Source organism: Prionailurus bengalensis, chromosome B4, assembly GCF_016509475.1.
Source record: "Prionailurus bengalensis isolate Pbe53 chromosome B4, Fcat_Pben_1.1_paternal_pri, whole genome shotgun sequence".
NCBI classification, from domain to species: Eukaryota; Metazoa; Chordata; class Mammalia; order Carnivora; family Felidae; genus Prionailurus; species Prionailurus bengalensis.
In genome coordinates this window covers 101,624,057-101,640,217 of record NC_057358.1, presented here as the reverse complement: position 1 = coordinate 101,640,217, position 16,161 = coordinate 101,624,057, and the positions used below count along the sequence as shown (strand labels likewise).

Below are 16,161 nucleotides of genomic sequence, written 5' to 3'. Positions count from 1 at the left end.
CTGCATATTACATCCTCATGACTTATTTGTGTTATAAGTGGATGTTTTTACCTTTTAATCCCCATAATTGATTTTATCTCAGTAGGATGACTTTAACAGTTATGAATGTAAGGTACAAATATATCTGTGAAGAATATCTAATGTTAGTTAATATGCTTATTATCTGTAGAAATTATGGTTCCAACAGATAAGAAAGAAAAGTATACACAATTCAGAACTGAATGACTGAGGAAACACATTAGTTATATCCAACTGGTGGCATAGTCTTACCTCACTGAAGATTAGAGACTCTAATCTGACTTGTAAATTGACAATATTAAGACTGAAGTCCTCCATTTTGTGCTACCTGACTATCGTTCTCAGTAGCAAACAGCTCTCAGAAGGGGTTTCACTGAAGCAGTCAAAAGAATGCCAAACAACAACAAAAATCCCCTTACTTTTGAGCACCTGGATGATATATCCCTGGATTAGACTCTGGTTGATAAATAATATCAACTAAAAAGGCAACTCTAAAAAACTTGTCCTGTGGAGACACTCCTAAATTATTTGGAATGAATTTATCTCTTAAGACTTATGTCTCAAGATTTATCTCTCAATCTCTTAGTTGATATTTTAAAGTTTATGATTATAACTTAAAGTATTTTCTATTTATTTATTTTGGGGAGAGCACAACCAGGGGAGGGGCAGAGAGAGGGGGACATAAGATCTGAAGTGGGCTCTGTGCTGACAGGCTAACATCAGCGAGCCAGATGTAGGGCTAGAATTCATGAACTGCAAGATCATGACCTGAGCTGAAGTTAGACACTCAACTGACTGAGCCACCCAGGTGCCTTATAACTTAAAATGTTTAAAAGTATTTAACTTTCCAAGTTTATAAAAGTGATAACATACTAATCAAATGTCTTCTTACAAGTGATTGTTCACAATTACTAGACTTACAAACAAAATAACAATATTTATAAACTAAGATTAAATCCTTAAGGAAGATCTAGCTTCTTTTTTCCCCTAGCTTTTTTATAAATAAAATATAGCTTTTAAAACCAAAATTGACCACTGAATAATCTTTTGTGTCTGAAAAAGCCACTTGGAAGCCATCAAAAATATACTTTAACAATACAAAGTTTAAAAATTGGTGAAATTACTTTTTCATAATCCCAATTTACACTATTGGTAAATTGTAACAGATATTATCAATCATAGCATGGGTCCTATTGTGCCTCTGCAAGGAAACAAGTTTTCATATGCAATTGATCAGTCAGTGATCTTCACTGGATATGGTATGACTTCTGAAAACTTTCATGATGCTTATATAAGATATATTCATTAATATGAAATTAAGTGGGGTGCCCGGGTGGCTCAGTTGATTAAGTGCCCAAATGTTGATTTCAGCTCAGGTCATGATCTCATGTTCATGAGTTTAAGCCCCACTTCAGGCTCTGCACTATCAGTGCAGAGCCTGATTGAGATACTCTTTCTCTTTCAAAATAAATAAACTTAAAAAAAAATAAAGTTATCCAACCCACTGTATAACGGGAGTTCAGATATTTTCAATGGGATCTTTGTTACTATATTTAAATTTCAAATGTTGCATAATACATATCCAAATTTTTATTTTACTCTTTGTTGAGATTTGAATATGAATAAACTGGTGAAGAATAATTGTCAGTGAACTATACGACCCCAGGGCATACTTTTCATATTATAGTTTATATAAACAGTATGACCTACGATTGGCAGCTTGGCCAATGATCATCGATAAGCATAATAACTTTTCTAAAAATGGTACATTTTTTCAAGAGAAAAGTCATGAAGTTACTGAATTGTTTTTTGCTTACTATGGTTCATCTGAAATGTTAACTCACCATCTAGCACATTTTAACTTACAAGACAATATTTTATTTTTCATCTCCCAGCAGCATGCTGTTGTAACGACACATTTTTTTTAATGGCAAAGTGAATTGAAGATTATCTAATATTGCTTCGTAATGTTATGAAAGGAATTATAGGCATTGAAGTAATGCACATTACTCCCACATCTTTCACCTCTCTGTGCAGTCAGCCAAATTATATATTTATTAATTTTGTTAAGCTGGCCTCATGAGTCAATAGATTGAATAGAGTCCCTGTTAATTAAGTTTGCTGATGAAATGACTAGAAGCTTGGAGAATAGCTTTGGAATTAAAAATTAGTTTAACCAGCTGGAGGGGATTCATGCATGGATAAGGATTGTACCAGATGACCTCTGTGGTCTTTTTCAACTCTGGGATTCTATAAAAGACTGAGAAATCAATATAACAAGAATTTATATAATATTTGTTCAATATAACAAAATGTTAGATGAAATGCATTCATTAAAAAGTATATATTACATATGATTAAAAGCAGCAATGAATGGTAAACACAGACATGGTTTTGGATTCCAGTTACCAGGTTAGGTTGATTTAATCATGGCACTAATATATCTTGCTTGCTAAAAATTTTTCTGCAGAATATTTTTCACTACCAGCCAGAGACTGACTAGGTATTCAAACAACTTACAGTCTCTATATCAAGGTTAACCAATAAGGTTATGTTTTTCTGGAACTAATGGTACTCTTGTAGCTAAATTAAAATGTGACCAATGAAATGTGTATAGAAGTGATATACATCAATTTCAGGCCTTCCTTAGAAATGTGTTCTCATGCAATCCTACATTCTCTTTTTCTTTCCTTTTTCTCTTTTTTATTTTTTTTTGACTTTGGTTGTCAGATCTATTTTTTTAAATATAATTTATTGTCAAATTGGCTTACATACAACACCCAGTGTTCATTCCAACAAGTGCCCTCCTCAATGCCCATCACCCATTTTCCCTTCTCTCCCACTCCCCCCTTTTCTTTCTTTTTTAAATTGACTCTCATGGAGTAACCCCCAGGGCAAATCTGGATGTCCTATATCAAAGATAGACTCAGATCTAAAATTATACATGCACATACACATACACACGTACATATATATATATATATATATATATATATATATATATGATTTTTAAATGCACAATTAGAAATAGCAGAAGTCATGAGTAGGTATTTAAAAAGAGACTATCAAAATATACAGTAAGGATATAAAAGGATACTCAACTTCATTAGTCATCAAGAAAGTGCAAGTTAGAACGTCAATGAGATATCAATGCATACTACCAAGATGGTTACAATTTAAAAATAACTTACAATGCCAAGTAGTGGTAAGACTGAAAGAACAGAAATTCTTATGCACTGATAGTGAAAATATAAATTGAGAAAGAGTTTGGTAATACTGCTGAAATTAATCATATGCATAACCTGTGATCTAGCAATCCCACTCCTATGTATTTACCCAATAGAAACACATAGATAGTTGTACCAAATGACATATACAGGAATGCTCAAAACAACTTTAATCATAGTAGACAAAATGGAAAAATAAATACCCATCAACGATAGGATGGATAAGTAAATTGTGCTATATTCATTTAACAGAATGTCCTAGAACAATAACAACAAAGCAAATTCCTTCATTCAAGACAGAATTACATTATGTTGAACCAAACAACCCAGAAACAAAGACTAACAAAAGTAATTATATTTACATGAAGTTCAAAAATAGGAAAACTAATTAGTAGTAATAGAAATAAAATGGTAGTTACTTTCAGTGTGTTTATATGGGGGAGCTATTGACTTGTACTAGATTCAAGGAGGCTTCTGGAAGGCTGAGAATGTACATGTTTTGATCTGGTTTGTAATTCCACTAGTGTATTCATTTATAAACACTCGTGGAGCTTTAAACATAAAATATGTGCACTTCACTGCAATTTTTTTTTATTTAACAAAAAAAAGTTAGTCTGATGAGTTTAGGTAAAATGTCCCAAATACGCATCTGGAATATTAAAAACAGTAGAAATCTTGTACCATTTCCTTTCTCGAAGGAGATTCAATCGTTTAAATGCAATCATGCCCAGAGGCAGGCTGAGAGATTAGATGACCTTTCTGGGTCTCTCTCAGCCCTATGATCCTATGATATTTCCTACAATGTGTTGTTTTCTTAAAACCCCCTTCAGTCTTTCTATTTCTCTAGTTTCGTGCTGTCCAAGTCTGAATTTAATACTCTAAGGGGTTTCTCACAAGGGCAACCTAAGTAGAAAGCCTGTCACCACCCTAATAGGTAATATGATGGAGTTGTATCCAGTGGGAAACTTCAATGGCATTTTGTGCGGCCCTGCTATACAGTTGGATGGATAATGCAAGGTCATACACTATTCTCTCTCTTCTCTCACCTCTGGATATTTTAACATTTCTTCACAAATTTTCTTTCATGTTGCATGCTTTGTGCAAGACTTATTCACTGCCATTCCCCACCCCCAGAGATACTAAGTTGAATTCCCTTTTGTCATCTTCAGAACAATTTTTTTAATGTTTATTTATTTTGAGAGAGAAAACATAAACAGGAGATGGGCAGAGAGAGGGACAGAGAATCCTAAAATCAACATGGGGTTCGATCTGAGTAACTGTGAGATCATGACCTGGGCTGAAAATAAGAGTGTGACACTTAACCAACTGAGCTACCCAAGTGCCCCCAAATTTTTAAACATTCTAAGTCTGTGAATATATGGGATGGAGAATATTGGTGATTTTAAGAACTTTTGTGGAAAAAATTAGTAGAATTATTGTCATTATGTAAACAAGATGTAAACAAGGGGATTAATTGATCAAAAAACGTATTTTCTTTTAAACACATGCTACTGAAAGAGGATGCAACCAAAGAGAGAGAGTCTTGAAAAGAGATGAAAAACATTTATATAAAATACTGTATTGTAACTACAGAGATTTGAGATTTTACTTCTCAATTTTCTTTCATGACAATTATAAATGTTACTATCAATGCTACTAGTAAAATCTTTGATTGACACAGCTGCAGTTGTTAAATGAACTAATTCACACCAGAGTATGTGGCAATATGAATAAAATTATTACTGCTAAAATTTGGTAAATTTCAAATAAAATTTAACACTAACTTCCTTCTAATTTATGAAATGTGATACATGTATTTTGCATTGGCATTGTTGATTTTCCAAAAAAAACAATGAAGAATTGGCTTCCTCTCAACCATAGATATTTTAGGGACATTTTTAGTGGGAGAATTCACTGGGTACTGGAAGCTTATTATTTCTGGAAGTTACCCAAGTAAACCATTTACTCTGGAATAATAAGCTTATGGATTTGAAGACAACTGCATTAATTGACACCACAACATTTGTTCCAGACTTAAAGCTCTACAAAGGCTGTCATTTTAGGACACTTGTTCAAACTTTATGCCACTGAATGGTTTGGGGCAACTACAGAAAAACAGCATTCCATCAGTACTGTGCATCTGTGTATATAGCTATCTCTAAATGCAGCTAATGGAATCTCAGCATGAAACCAGAAAGATTTTTCCAAAGTCATTACAGTTGCAGGTTACTCTAGTTGAAAAATTGATTTTGCACAGGAAAGTAAAAATCTAACTTCACAATGTCATCAATCACTGGGAAAACATAACTGAAGCCTGGATGTAAAATTTTTCCTTTCACTGTTCTTAGAAAATCTTTAAGTCAGTTAAATGTAACCAAAATATCAATACAATTTTAAGGAGAACTTATAGGAATGCAAATAGAATATTAGTGTTTATTTTAGAGGAAAAAAAACATGAATACAAAGTCAATTCCTAGATATTGCAGTCCATGGAAAATTTGTAAGAAAGTACAAGGCAACATATTTTGTTTTCATTCAAGAAGAACCTCCTTTTTCAGATAACTAATGTCAGAGCTAAGAATCCTAAATGACACCTGTCATATCAGCATGCCTGATAGGCAAATGAGTTTCATTTATTCACTCATTCAAGGATTTATTTAACATTTTTTTTAAGATTTGACTGTTTAAATGGCCTAGAAGGATAGATTTTATAAACCATATTAGCTTCATGTTTCTAAAAGCAGAAAATCAAGAAAGCATTTCTCAACATCCAAGGATTTCAAAGATACCTAATAGAAAAACACTTGCCTAGTTGATTTAAGACAAAAAATGATATCCTCATAAAGAGCTTTGTGAATGTGGATCCCCCAACCAGGGCCAGAATCCTGTTGCCACCTGTTAAACACACATTTGTATAAGTCAGAGAAGAATTTTTATTAATTTCCACTTCCTATATTTATAGACTTGGTGTTTTAGGCATCTTCTGCTTTAAAGTTATACCTAACCTGGGGAAGGCAGCCTCCAAGATGGCTGCCAACAGCCAACTTCCTGGTATTCACACCCTTGCGTCACTTGAGTATGGGCTAGGCTTACTGACTTCCTTCTAACAAGTAGAATATACTGAAATTAATAAGAATGTCATTTATGAGATAAAGTTGTAGAAAAGACTATGGTCTCTACTTTGTTGCTTGTTCTCTCTTGCTTTCTCACTCATTTGTTCCCAGGGGAGCCATTTGCCACATTGTGAGCTGCCCTATGGAGAGGAGATGAAGAAGGTCTCTGCTCAACAAATGTTAAGGAACTAAATCCTGTCCCAACAATGAGGAAATTCTTCTGCCAACAAGCCATCAAACAACTAAATCCTGTGAGGAACTGAATCTTACCAACAACTATATTACTGAGTTTGGAAGTAAATCTTCTCCCACTTGAGCCTTCAGATAAGACCACAACTGACAGCCTAATTAAAACATCAAGAGAGACCTTTAGGAGTGGCACCCAGTGAAGTTGTGCTCAGCTTCTAGAAACAGAGAAATTTGAAGATAATAATTGTGTTCTTTTTAAAAATTTTTTTTTCAACGTTTATTTATTTTTGGGACAGAGAGAGAGCATGAACGGGGGAGGGGCAGAGAGAGAGAGACACAGAATCTGAAACAGGCTCCAGGCTCTGAGCCATCAGCCCAGAGCCTGACGCGGGGCTCGAACTCACGGACCGCGAGATCGTGACCTGGCTGAAGTCGGACGCTTAACCGACTGTGCCACCCAGGCACCCCAATAATTGTGTTCTTTTAAGCCACTAAGCTTTGGGTCAATTTGCTATATGGCAATAGACAACTCACTTTTTTTTTTTATCCCTAGCAAAGTAGAATTAACTTGTCTTTTCACATCTTGTGATTAGCATTTATATTTTAAAATACTTTGAAAATATTAATAATTATTAATATCGGGTTATGGGTATACTGGGGTTTATGATACTCTTTACCTTTTTATGTTTAAAAAACCAACACAACTTCTTAAAATGCTTTATATAATCAGAAAGAGATCCCAAATTTCCTCTTCTCCTTTTCTCCTCAGATCAAATATTCTTCCTTTTACATTTTCTCATAGGAATTATTCCTCAATTTTTAGATTTTTCCACATATTTTAGATTAATTTGATATAATTAGATACATTTGTCCAAAAGCAACTTGACACAAAAAAGAAAGCCTTAAGATATTTTATTAAATGTAAAATCTGTAGGATAAAAAGATTTCTAACTCACAAGTCTGTGCAGTAAGTGTGGACTTTATAATAAAATAAACCTGAGTTCAAAACCATGCAAGAATAGTTATTATTACAAATCTTCAATTTTTAATCTTTATAATCTGTTTAATAAAACTTGCCTCATTGGTCTATGACAGAGTATTAAGATAATACTAGCTCACATTTGGTGAATAGTTATTATGTATCCAGCAATTTTTCTTTTTTTCCTTAAATCTCATATAATCCATAAAAGAACTAGTGAGATAAAATCTGTTATTATTTTTCTATTTATCAACAAGGAAACTAGACACTAAAATATTAAGTTAACTTTCCCAAGGACACACAGGTAGTTAAGTGATGAAGCTGAAAAATGAACTGATATTTTAATCACTAAGCTATACTATTAATAAGATAATTATGTTATGTGTCTAAAACAGTACCTAGGACCAGCTTAATACTTTTCATCATCCTCATACAAAGATATATTTGAGAGGCAGTGAAATAGCTATATGTATTTGTCATGTTTCTGTTGACATACGCTGTATAACTATCCCCAAATCTCCATGGCTTAGAGCAACAAGCATTTAATTCATGCTTACAGGTCTGTAGGTTGGCTGGGAAAGCTCTATTTCACACTGAAGATTAGATTCAGGACCACATTTTTCTCATTCTAGTCTACTAAATATGTACTCAGGTCAAGTGCTTTTTATTTCAGATCGAAGACTCCAAGAAAAGCGAGCAAAAGTATTTAATGTTTCTTGTGGCTTCAACTCAGGGTTGGTATATTCTCAATGCACCTTCATTTCATTACCAAATGAAGTCACATGGCCAAGCCAAAGACAATGGCACAAGGAAGTATACTAGGCTCACAATGAATCATGCTAGGGAGGAGAAGAAAGGAGGAATTATAGATAAATAATACAGTTTACTATGGCATTCATGGAAATGTTATAAAATATTGACAACATAGAGTAATGTTTAACTCTATATACTGAAAGATTCTACAATTCTACCATAATTTAAAAATTGTTTTGTATGTAAGGAAACCACCAACAAAACAAAAAGGCAGCCTACTGAATGGAAGAAAGTATTTGCAAATGAAATATCTGATAAGGGGTTAATATTAAAAAATATAAAAAAATTATACAACTCAACCCCAAAAATAATATTAATTCAATTAAAAAATGGGCAGAACTCCTGTATCCCTTGGGTAAATTCCTAGCAGTGCTATTCCTGGGTCATAGGGTAGGTCTATTTTTAATTTTTTGAGGAACTTCCACACTGTTTTCCAGAGTGGCTGCACCAATTTGCATTCCCACCAACAGTGCAAGAGGGTTCCCGTTTCTCCACATCCTCTCCAGCATCTATAGTCTCCTGATTTGTTCATTTTGGCCACTCTGACTGGAGTGAGGTGATAGCTGAGTGTGGTTTTGATTTGTATTTCCCTGATGAGGAGCGACGTTGAGCATCTTTTCATGGCACTTGTACCCCAATGTTTATAGCAGCACTCTCAACAATAGCCAAATTATGGAAAGAGGCTAAATGTCCATCAACTGATGAATGGATAAAAAAATTGTGGTTTATATACACAATGGAGTACTATGTGGCAATGAGAAAGAATGAAATATGGCCCTTTGTAGCGACATGGATGGAACTGGAGAGTGTTATGCTAAGTGAAATAAGCCATACAGAGAAAGACAGACACCATATGGTTTCACTCTTATGTGGATCCTGAGAAACTTAACAGAAACCCATGGGGGAGGGGAAGGAAAAAAAAAAAAGAGGTTAGAGTGGGAGAGAGCCAAAGCATAAGAGACTCTTAAAAACTGAGAACAAACTGAGGGTTGATGGGGGGTGGGAGGGAGGGGAGGGTGGGTGATGGGTATTGAGGAGGGCACCTTTTGGGATGAGCACTGGGTGTTGTATGGAAACCAATTTGACAATAAACTTCATATATTGAAAAAAATAAAAAATAAAATAAAATAAATAAATAGATAAACAATGGACAGAGGACCTGAATAGACATTTTTCCAAAGAAGACGTATAGCCAACAGACAGTTGAAAAGATGATCAAGGTCATTCATCACCAAGGAAATGTAAATCAAAACCACAATGAGGTATCACCTTTCACCTGTCACAATGACTAGAATCAAAAAGACAATAACTAACAAGGGTTGACAAAGATATGGAAATAAAGGAACCCTCATTCACTGTTGGTGGGAATGGAAATTGGTACAGTTACTATGGAAAACAGGATGGAGGCCCCTCAAAAAATTAAGAATATAATTACCATGTAATCCAGTAATCTCACTGCTGGTATTTACACAAATAAAATGAAAACACTAATTTGAAAAGATCCATGTATCCCTATGTTTATTGCAGTATTGTTTATAATAGCCAAGATATGGAAGCAGCCCAAGTGTCCATCCATAGATAAATGGATAAAGATGTGAGGTGTGTGTGTGTGTGTGTGTATGTATATGTGTATATACACATGTACATATGTACATACATATATATCACTATTAATACTAAGTGAAATAAGTCAGTGAGAGAAAGACAAATACTATACGATTTTACTCATGTGTACTTGAAGAAAGAAAGAAACAAACGAGAGAGAGAGAGAGAGAGAAAGAGACAAAAGAAAATAGATTCTTAAATAATGAGAACTGGTGGTTGCCAGAGAGAAAATGAGTAGGGGGAGGGGTGAAATAGATAAAGGAGTTTAAGAGTACACTTACTGTGGGCACCTGGGTGGCTCAGTGGGTTAAGCAACCAACTTGATTTCGGCTCAGGTCATTATCTCATGGTTTGTGAATTTGAGCTCTGCATTGGGTTCTGTGCTGACAGTGCAGAGCCTGCTTGGGATTCTCTCTCTCTCCCTGTGTCTCTCTGTTCCTTCCCTACTTATATTCTCATTCGCTTTTTAAAAATAAATAAATAAACTTAAAAAAAAAAGTACTCTTAGCTTGATGAGCACTAAGATATGTATAGAATTGCTGAATCACTATATTGTACACCTAAAACTAAACTAACACTACATGTTCATTGCACTTCTAGCTGGCTGGATAGCAATTATGTCTGTCCTAATTTTTCATTGGTCACCTCTAGGCCTGTGCCTAGCTAAGTGGGCTTGAGGGTGGGGGTCACCACTCACCAGCTCCCAGCTAGAAGAAAGAGAAGGCCTTGGCCCAGCCTTCCTGGGTCAGGGTTTGAAGGGGCAGATCTAGCCTTTCCTGGGTCAGCAGCGGTATCCACGTAGGGGCAGAGGTGGGGGCCTAGAGCCCAAGCTCTCCACCTGTCAGCCTAGCTGTGTTTGGAGAAGTATTACTAGCTGTTGACCACGTCATGATTGATTGTGGTGCTGCCTGGCTTCTATCCAGTGGGACAGATTTCCCTATGGTCACCTGAGTACTGAAAGGTCTGGGCCAGTCCCAGAACTTTGTCCATGGAACCTCACAGGCAAATCATTGACAGTGATCTGGCCAAGGGCACCCTTGCTGGGGATAATACAGAGGCCTGGTAGGCAATGCCCTCATCTTCCTTCTGCATGCCATAATCTTGGGGTAAGCTTATGGTTATATCTGCCGGCAGAGGCATGTTCAGGAGGCCCAAACCTCCTTCCTTCTCTGAAATGTTTATCCAAGACAGGTGGGTGAATTCAGTAGACAGAGACCCCCAGCACCTCCCAGCCCAGCTCGGAGAAGTCCTCAGCATGCTCTCTGAAAGTGATAATCTCCAAGATGCAAACAGAAAGAGGACCAATCTCTCTGTAGTTGGAAAGCTTCACCTCCTTGAAGGCGCCATCCACCAAAGAGGTGGTTGGAAGTTTGCAGTGGGCTTTTGGATATGCGTGTTGCCAGAGACCTTGACTGAATGCTGTGTGTGCAAGGGCTGGATGTGTGGACTGGCAGACACATGAACACGTATTAAAGGGGCCCATTATACTTCAATTAAAAAAAAATTAAAAAGGAAATAAACGCTTCCTGGCCTATAAGTCATTCTCTTGTTAGTAACTGTGTATCTATTAACACAAGCCACTCTTTTATGTTTTTATGCCTTTTTTAAATTTTTTTAGTAAGGAACACATGGATCTTGAGTCATTCTCAGGAAACTCTCCCTAACTCCTCTACTTAATGCCTAATGGCTCATAAGTAATATCTATAATAATTATTTTAGAAATTGTGTCCACAGTTACTATGATTTTAAATGTTCTGTTTTCTAGATACCTCTGAGTAAAAGCTTTCACAATTGTCTGATTTTCGTGGGTAGAATACAGCTGACATTTGTTTGAACTAATTCTCCACAGCTGACCTCTTTTGCACTAGAGAACTTAACAAGGAAAGACTTAGTGTTTCAATTAAACTCTGTTATGCCTTATCGCTCTTTGACTATCAAGAACACAGAATTTCTACTGTTGCCTTTATCCAGGGATACCTCTCCTCAGTACTTCCACTTTATTCATTGTTTTGTTTGCTTGTTTTAGGATGAATGGTTTATGTGTCTGTCTCCCTCAAGAAAGGGATTGACCCTTACTTACCTCAGTACCATTTGTGCCTATTCCAGTGCCTAAAACTTAGTAGGTCCCCCAGCATGCAAATTAACATAAGATCAACTGAATAAATAGATGAGGTAATTTTCACCATATAGCCTGCCTCTCAAAGCTACAGAGTGAAGTTCTATTTTGAAAATAATAGTTTCTGACTAAAAAAAAAAAATCCAAATTATTTTATGTAGAAGGGAAAAACTTCAATATCACCAAGTAATAGAAAATGACCATCATTTGTAAATCCATCATGCAAGGCATGTTGGGGTCAAGACGGTAAAGTCAAGGAAATCTACACAGTTGGCATGTGTCTCCACCAACACACGAAGACGCAACTCTAATCGCAAAGAATACAGGCTACCACACCGTGCAAGATATTAAGCATCCTAGGTATACGCTGGACCTCACACCCAGGTTTGCTGGTTAGATGGAAAGTAAAATCCTAACAGGCATTACTGGGATTAAATTATTATTGTGGTCAGTTTTAAAGGCTGTCAAAATTCCTGTCCCAGGTTCACCTTTAGTACATCAGGGTTTGTGTTCATGTTGGCAACAGATCTCAACTTCAACCTTAGGAAGGAGAAAAACAAAAGAAGGAAGAAAGAGCATCACTGAATACTATTTTCTAGGAATTCCACTGAATGCTCGCATATACATTATTTATTTATTCAATACATGTTTAATGAGTGTGTAGTTGTGCTATGCATCATTTTATGTGCAAGGAAGAAATAAAGGAGAGTGTGAAGTCCAGTGAAGGAGATGTAGAATTATGTCTAAAATAATAAAGATGGTGTCGGTACAACTTGTTCTATGAGAATATACAAGAACTCCCAACCTGGACCTGAGGGTTTTAGGAAAGTGAAAGGAAGAAAATTGTAAGCTGAGAACTGGAAGGTGAATGAGAGCCAGAAGAACATTTCCAAAGAAACAAAAACATGGGCAGCTCAATTTATTTCTTTTATAAGTCATGTTGTGCAGTTTGGACTGGAGAATTTGAGGACCACTGTTGATTTTCATTTGTCAATTTGACATTGCCTTATATGAATATTCTTCCTTTTGGTAGAATTCCCAAAAGGAAGGCATAGAGATATTCCCTCCTCCAAACCCTGGAAAGTTAGGGTCCTATGAGGGGTTGAACTCAGTCAATCAGAGAAGAATGTGCCTGTAAGATAGTCTTAGCCACAGCTGGTTGCTCTTATTTGCAACAAATTTCCTGACAATTCAGCCTTTAAAGGATTATAAGCAGAAAAGTAGCAGAGATTTGCAGTTTAGGACAATCTGTCTAATTGTGCCGTTTGTAACATGAAGGAGGGTGGCCAGTCAAGGAGTCTAGTTCTGGGGGCCTGTGATCACCCAAACTAGAGATGTTGTTGGCTACCCATAGTGGTGTCACTGGGCAAGGAGAACAGCCAGTGGCCTTGAGGGACATTGACGGAGAATTTTGATGGAGAACTTACAAATATGGAGTTAGGGAGGAAGAAAAATGGTGGCTTTCTTCTTTCCCATGGAAAACATTTACTGACCAACTTCTGAATGTACATTATGGTATAGAAGCAACTATGTGGAAACTGTAACAAAGATTGCTAAGGGAAAAAAAAATAGAGGAAAGCTAAAGGACATAACAGAAAAGAAATAATAGAGGTCCAAGAGTTAGGATTTAAATAAACAAAACTTTTTCCAAGTGCCATAAACAGTAAGAAATTTTTTTGCCTCACTTATCTGAAAACTCAGAGATAGGATTGTTGGTTTAATTTAGTAGCTGAATCTAAATCTCCCTGATATTTGCTTGACTATTTCATCCTGTTTCAGTGCCTTTTCTGATTGGGATGATATGAATAGGATTAGAGCAGTTTGGAACCACAAATCTGCCCAAAAATGCTCAGAAGAAACAAGTCACCTCTTTTTGTATCTATCTCTTGAGGGAAAGCCCATATTTTCCAAGGGGTCCCGAAAACCTCTCCCCCTTTGCCACGGTCACATATTAGGGCAGGTGTCCATTCCTGAAATAATTACTACAGCTACAAAATTACACGCACGACAGGCTTAGGCATGGGTTCCAGTAACAACATTGATTACGGGGAAAAAAAATATATATATATATAATAGTAATAAAAAAAGAGGGTACAAATAAACAGTATTAGCAATTTCAAGAAACAAAATGGTAATAGTCCATTAGAGATTATTGTTCTATCACAAGATAATATTACAAATAACTTTATGTGAACATATTGGAACAGATAGCTGAAATAGCCAATTTTGTATAAAAATAAGTTACTAAAATTGATTTAGTAAGTCAAAAAGTGGACTAGACCAGCAGCCATGAATAAACTGAACTGGTTGGAAAAAAAAATAATAAACTAAAAACCTTTCTCTAAAACAGGCAGTAGATCCAGAACATTGTACCTGTCAGTTTTGCCAGATATTAAAGTTATTAGTAATCCTTATACTACCAAATTATTTTAGAAACAAACAATTACGGAAAAATACCTTACCCATTTTATGAATCTAAAATAGAATACATAGGAATTAGGCAAGAGTATAACAGTTAAATCTAACCTTTCAAAATACATGAAGAAATCAAAAGAAAATATAGAAATCAAAGTCAACTCAGTGTGGACTTTAAAAGAACTCAAAAATACCATGAATGTTTATTCCAGGAATGCAAGGTTGGTACATTAAAAAAAAAAAAAATAGCAGTTCAATATAAACTATGGCTCTGTTAAACTGATAGGTCATATGATGGAGAAAAATAGGTGCAGAAAAAAAAATCATTTAGAAAATTCAGCACCCATTTATTTAAAAAGCAATTTAGGAGTAGAAGGGCGCATCTTTACCTAATAAAGTGCTATGAAAAATCTTTAGGAATATTATCCCTACAAGTAAAATGTAAGAGTCATTCCTACTAATGTCAGAAATAAAACAAGTGTTTTATCATCATTCAATTATTGAACTTTGCATGGGATGTCCTGGCCAATATTTAATTCAAGAAAAATAAATATGAAGCATACAAATTTAAAAAGGAGTTACAGAAGAGTCATTTATATAGAACATCTAAGACAACCTTAGACAATCTTAGACAATCTGAGTTTAGTAAGTTTGCTGGATATAATATCAACATACCAAAATCATTAGAATTCTTATAAATAAGCAATGACAAATTAGTAAGTGCTATACTAGACATGAACATTCACAGTAGCAAAGAAATTTCTATTTACCTTTAGTACCTATTGGGAGTAAGTTTAACAAAAATTGTGTGAGATACTCAAAGAAAAAAATACATTAAAATATACAAAAGATGAATAAGTGGATAGAAATCAGATTCATATTTATGCAGAAAGCAGAACATGTCCATATTGGCCAATTTTGTGTAGTGGGCATACTGGTTTATGTTATATTACTTATTGTACCTTGCTCTATTTTTTTTAACTTTTCTAAACATAAATCAATAAAAGGAGCTTCATGTTTCTGAAGAGAAAAATATATTCTACTACATGACTCAACAACATAAATTTTCTACTAACAATTTTCATAAATACAAGTTGGACACAAGTATTTCATTCCTAGAACCAAGCAGAAATGTTTCGTAGAGTATATGCCCAAAAATATTTGCTTTTGGAAGCCAGAAAATATGAAAGTCTATTTAAAAGCAAGTAGAAAAATATTACAATAGGATTAAAATCTTAAGCAAAAACTACCAAAGCGATTTTCTGTCCCCTTTTTTACTAAAATGACATGTCAATATAGACTCTCAAGTATATGATAAAATTGTGATAGTTTTTAACCAATCAGAAAGCAATCAAATAAGCTAATGTGACTGAAAAGTGCTTATGAAGTTAAGTGAGGTAAGTGTTGAGAAAAATAATATTTTTCAAGTTTTCCCAATGTATTTTTTAACAATCTCTATTTTTTTCACAAATATTGCATTCATTTCTGCTAAGACACAGAACCATATATATATCTTCTGCCTGAAAGTTGCATTAACACCTTTCAGCATACATAAAACAGGATTATTTTTCCAGAGAATTAGTGAAGGATTTTTTTTCTTATCCTAGTTCCAAATTTTATTAGATATTTGACACTTTTAGATGACTTAAATTACTTTCAATGAGCTCAAGATATAGTTTTATCACA

The 16,161-nt window shown here is 35.0% G+C and overlaps 1 pseudogene; it reads right to left on the bottom strand.

Annotated features, from left to right (window-relative positions):
- Positions 1–10,790: 10,790 nt before the first annotated feature.
- LOC122473665 overlaps positions 10,791–16,161 on the bottom strand; it is a 30,411-nt pseudogene continuing 25,040 nt past the window's right edge.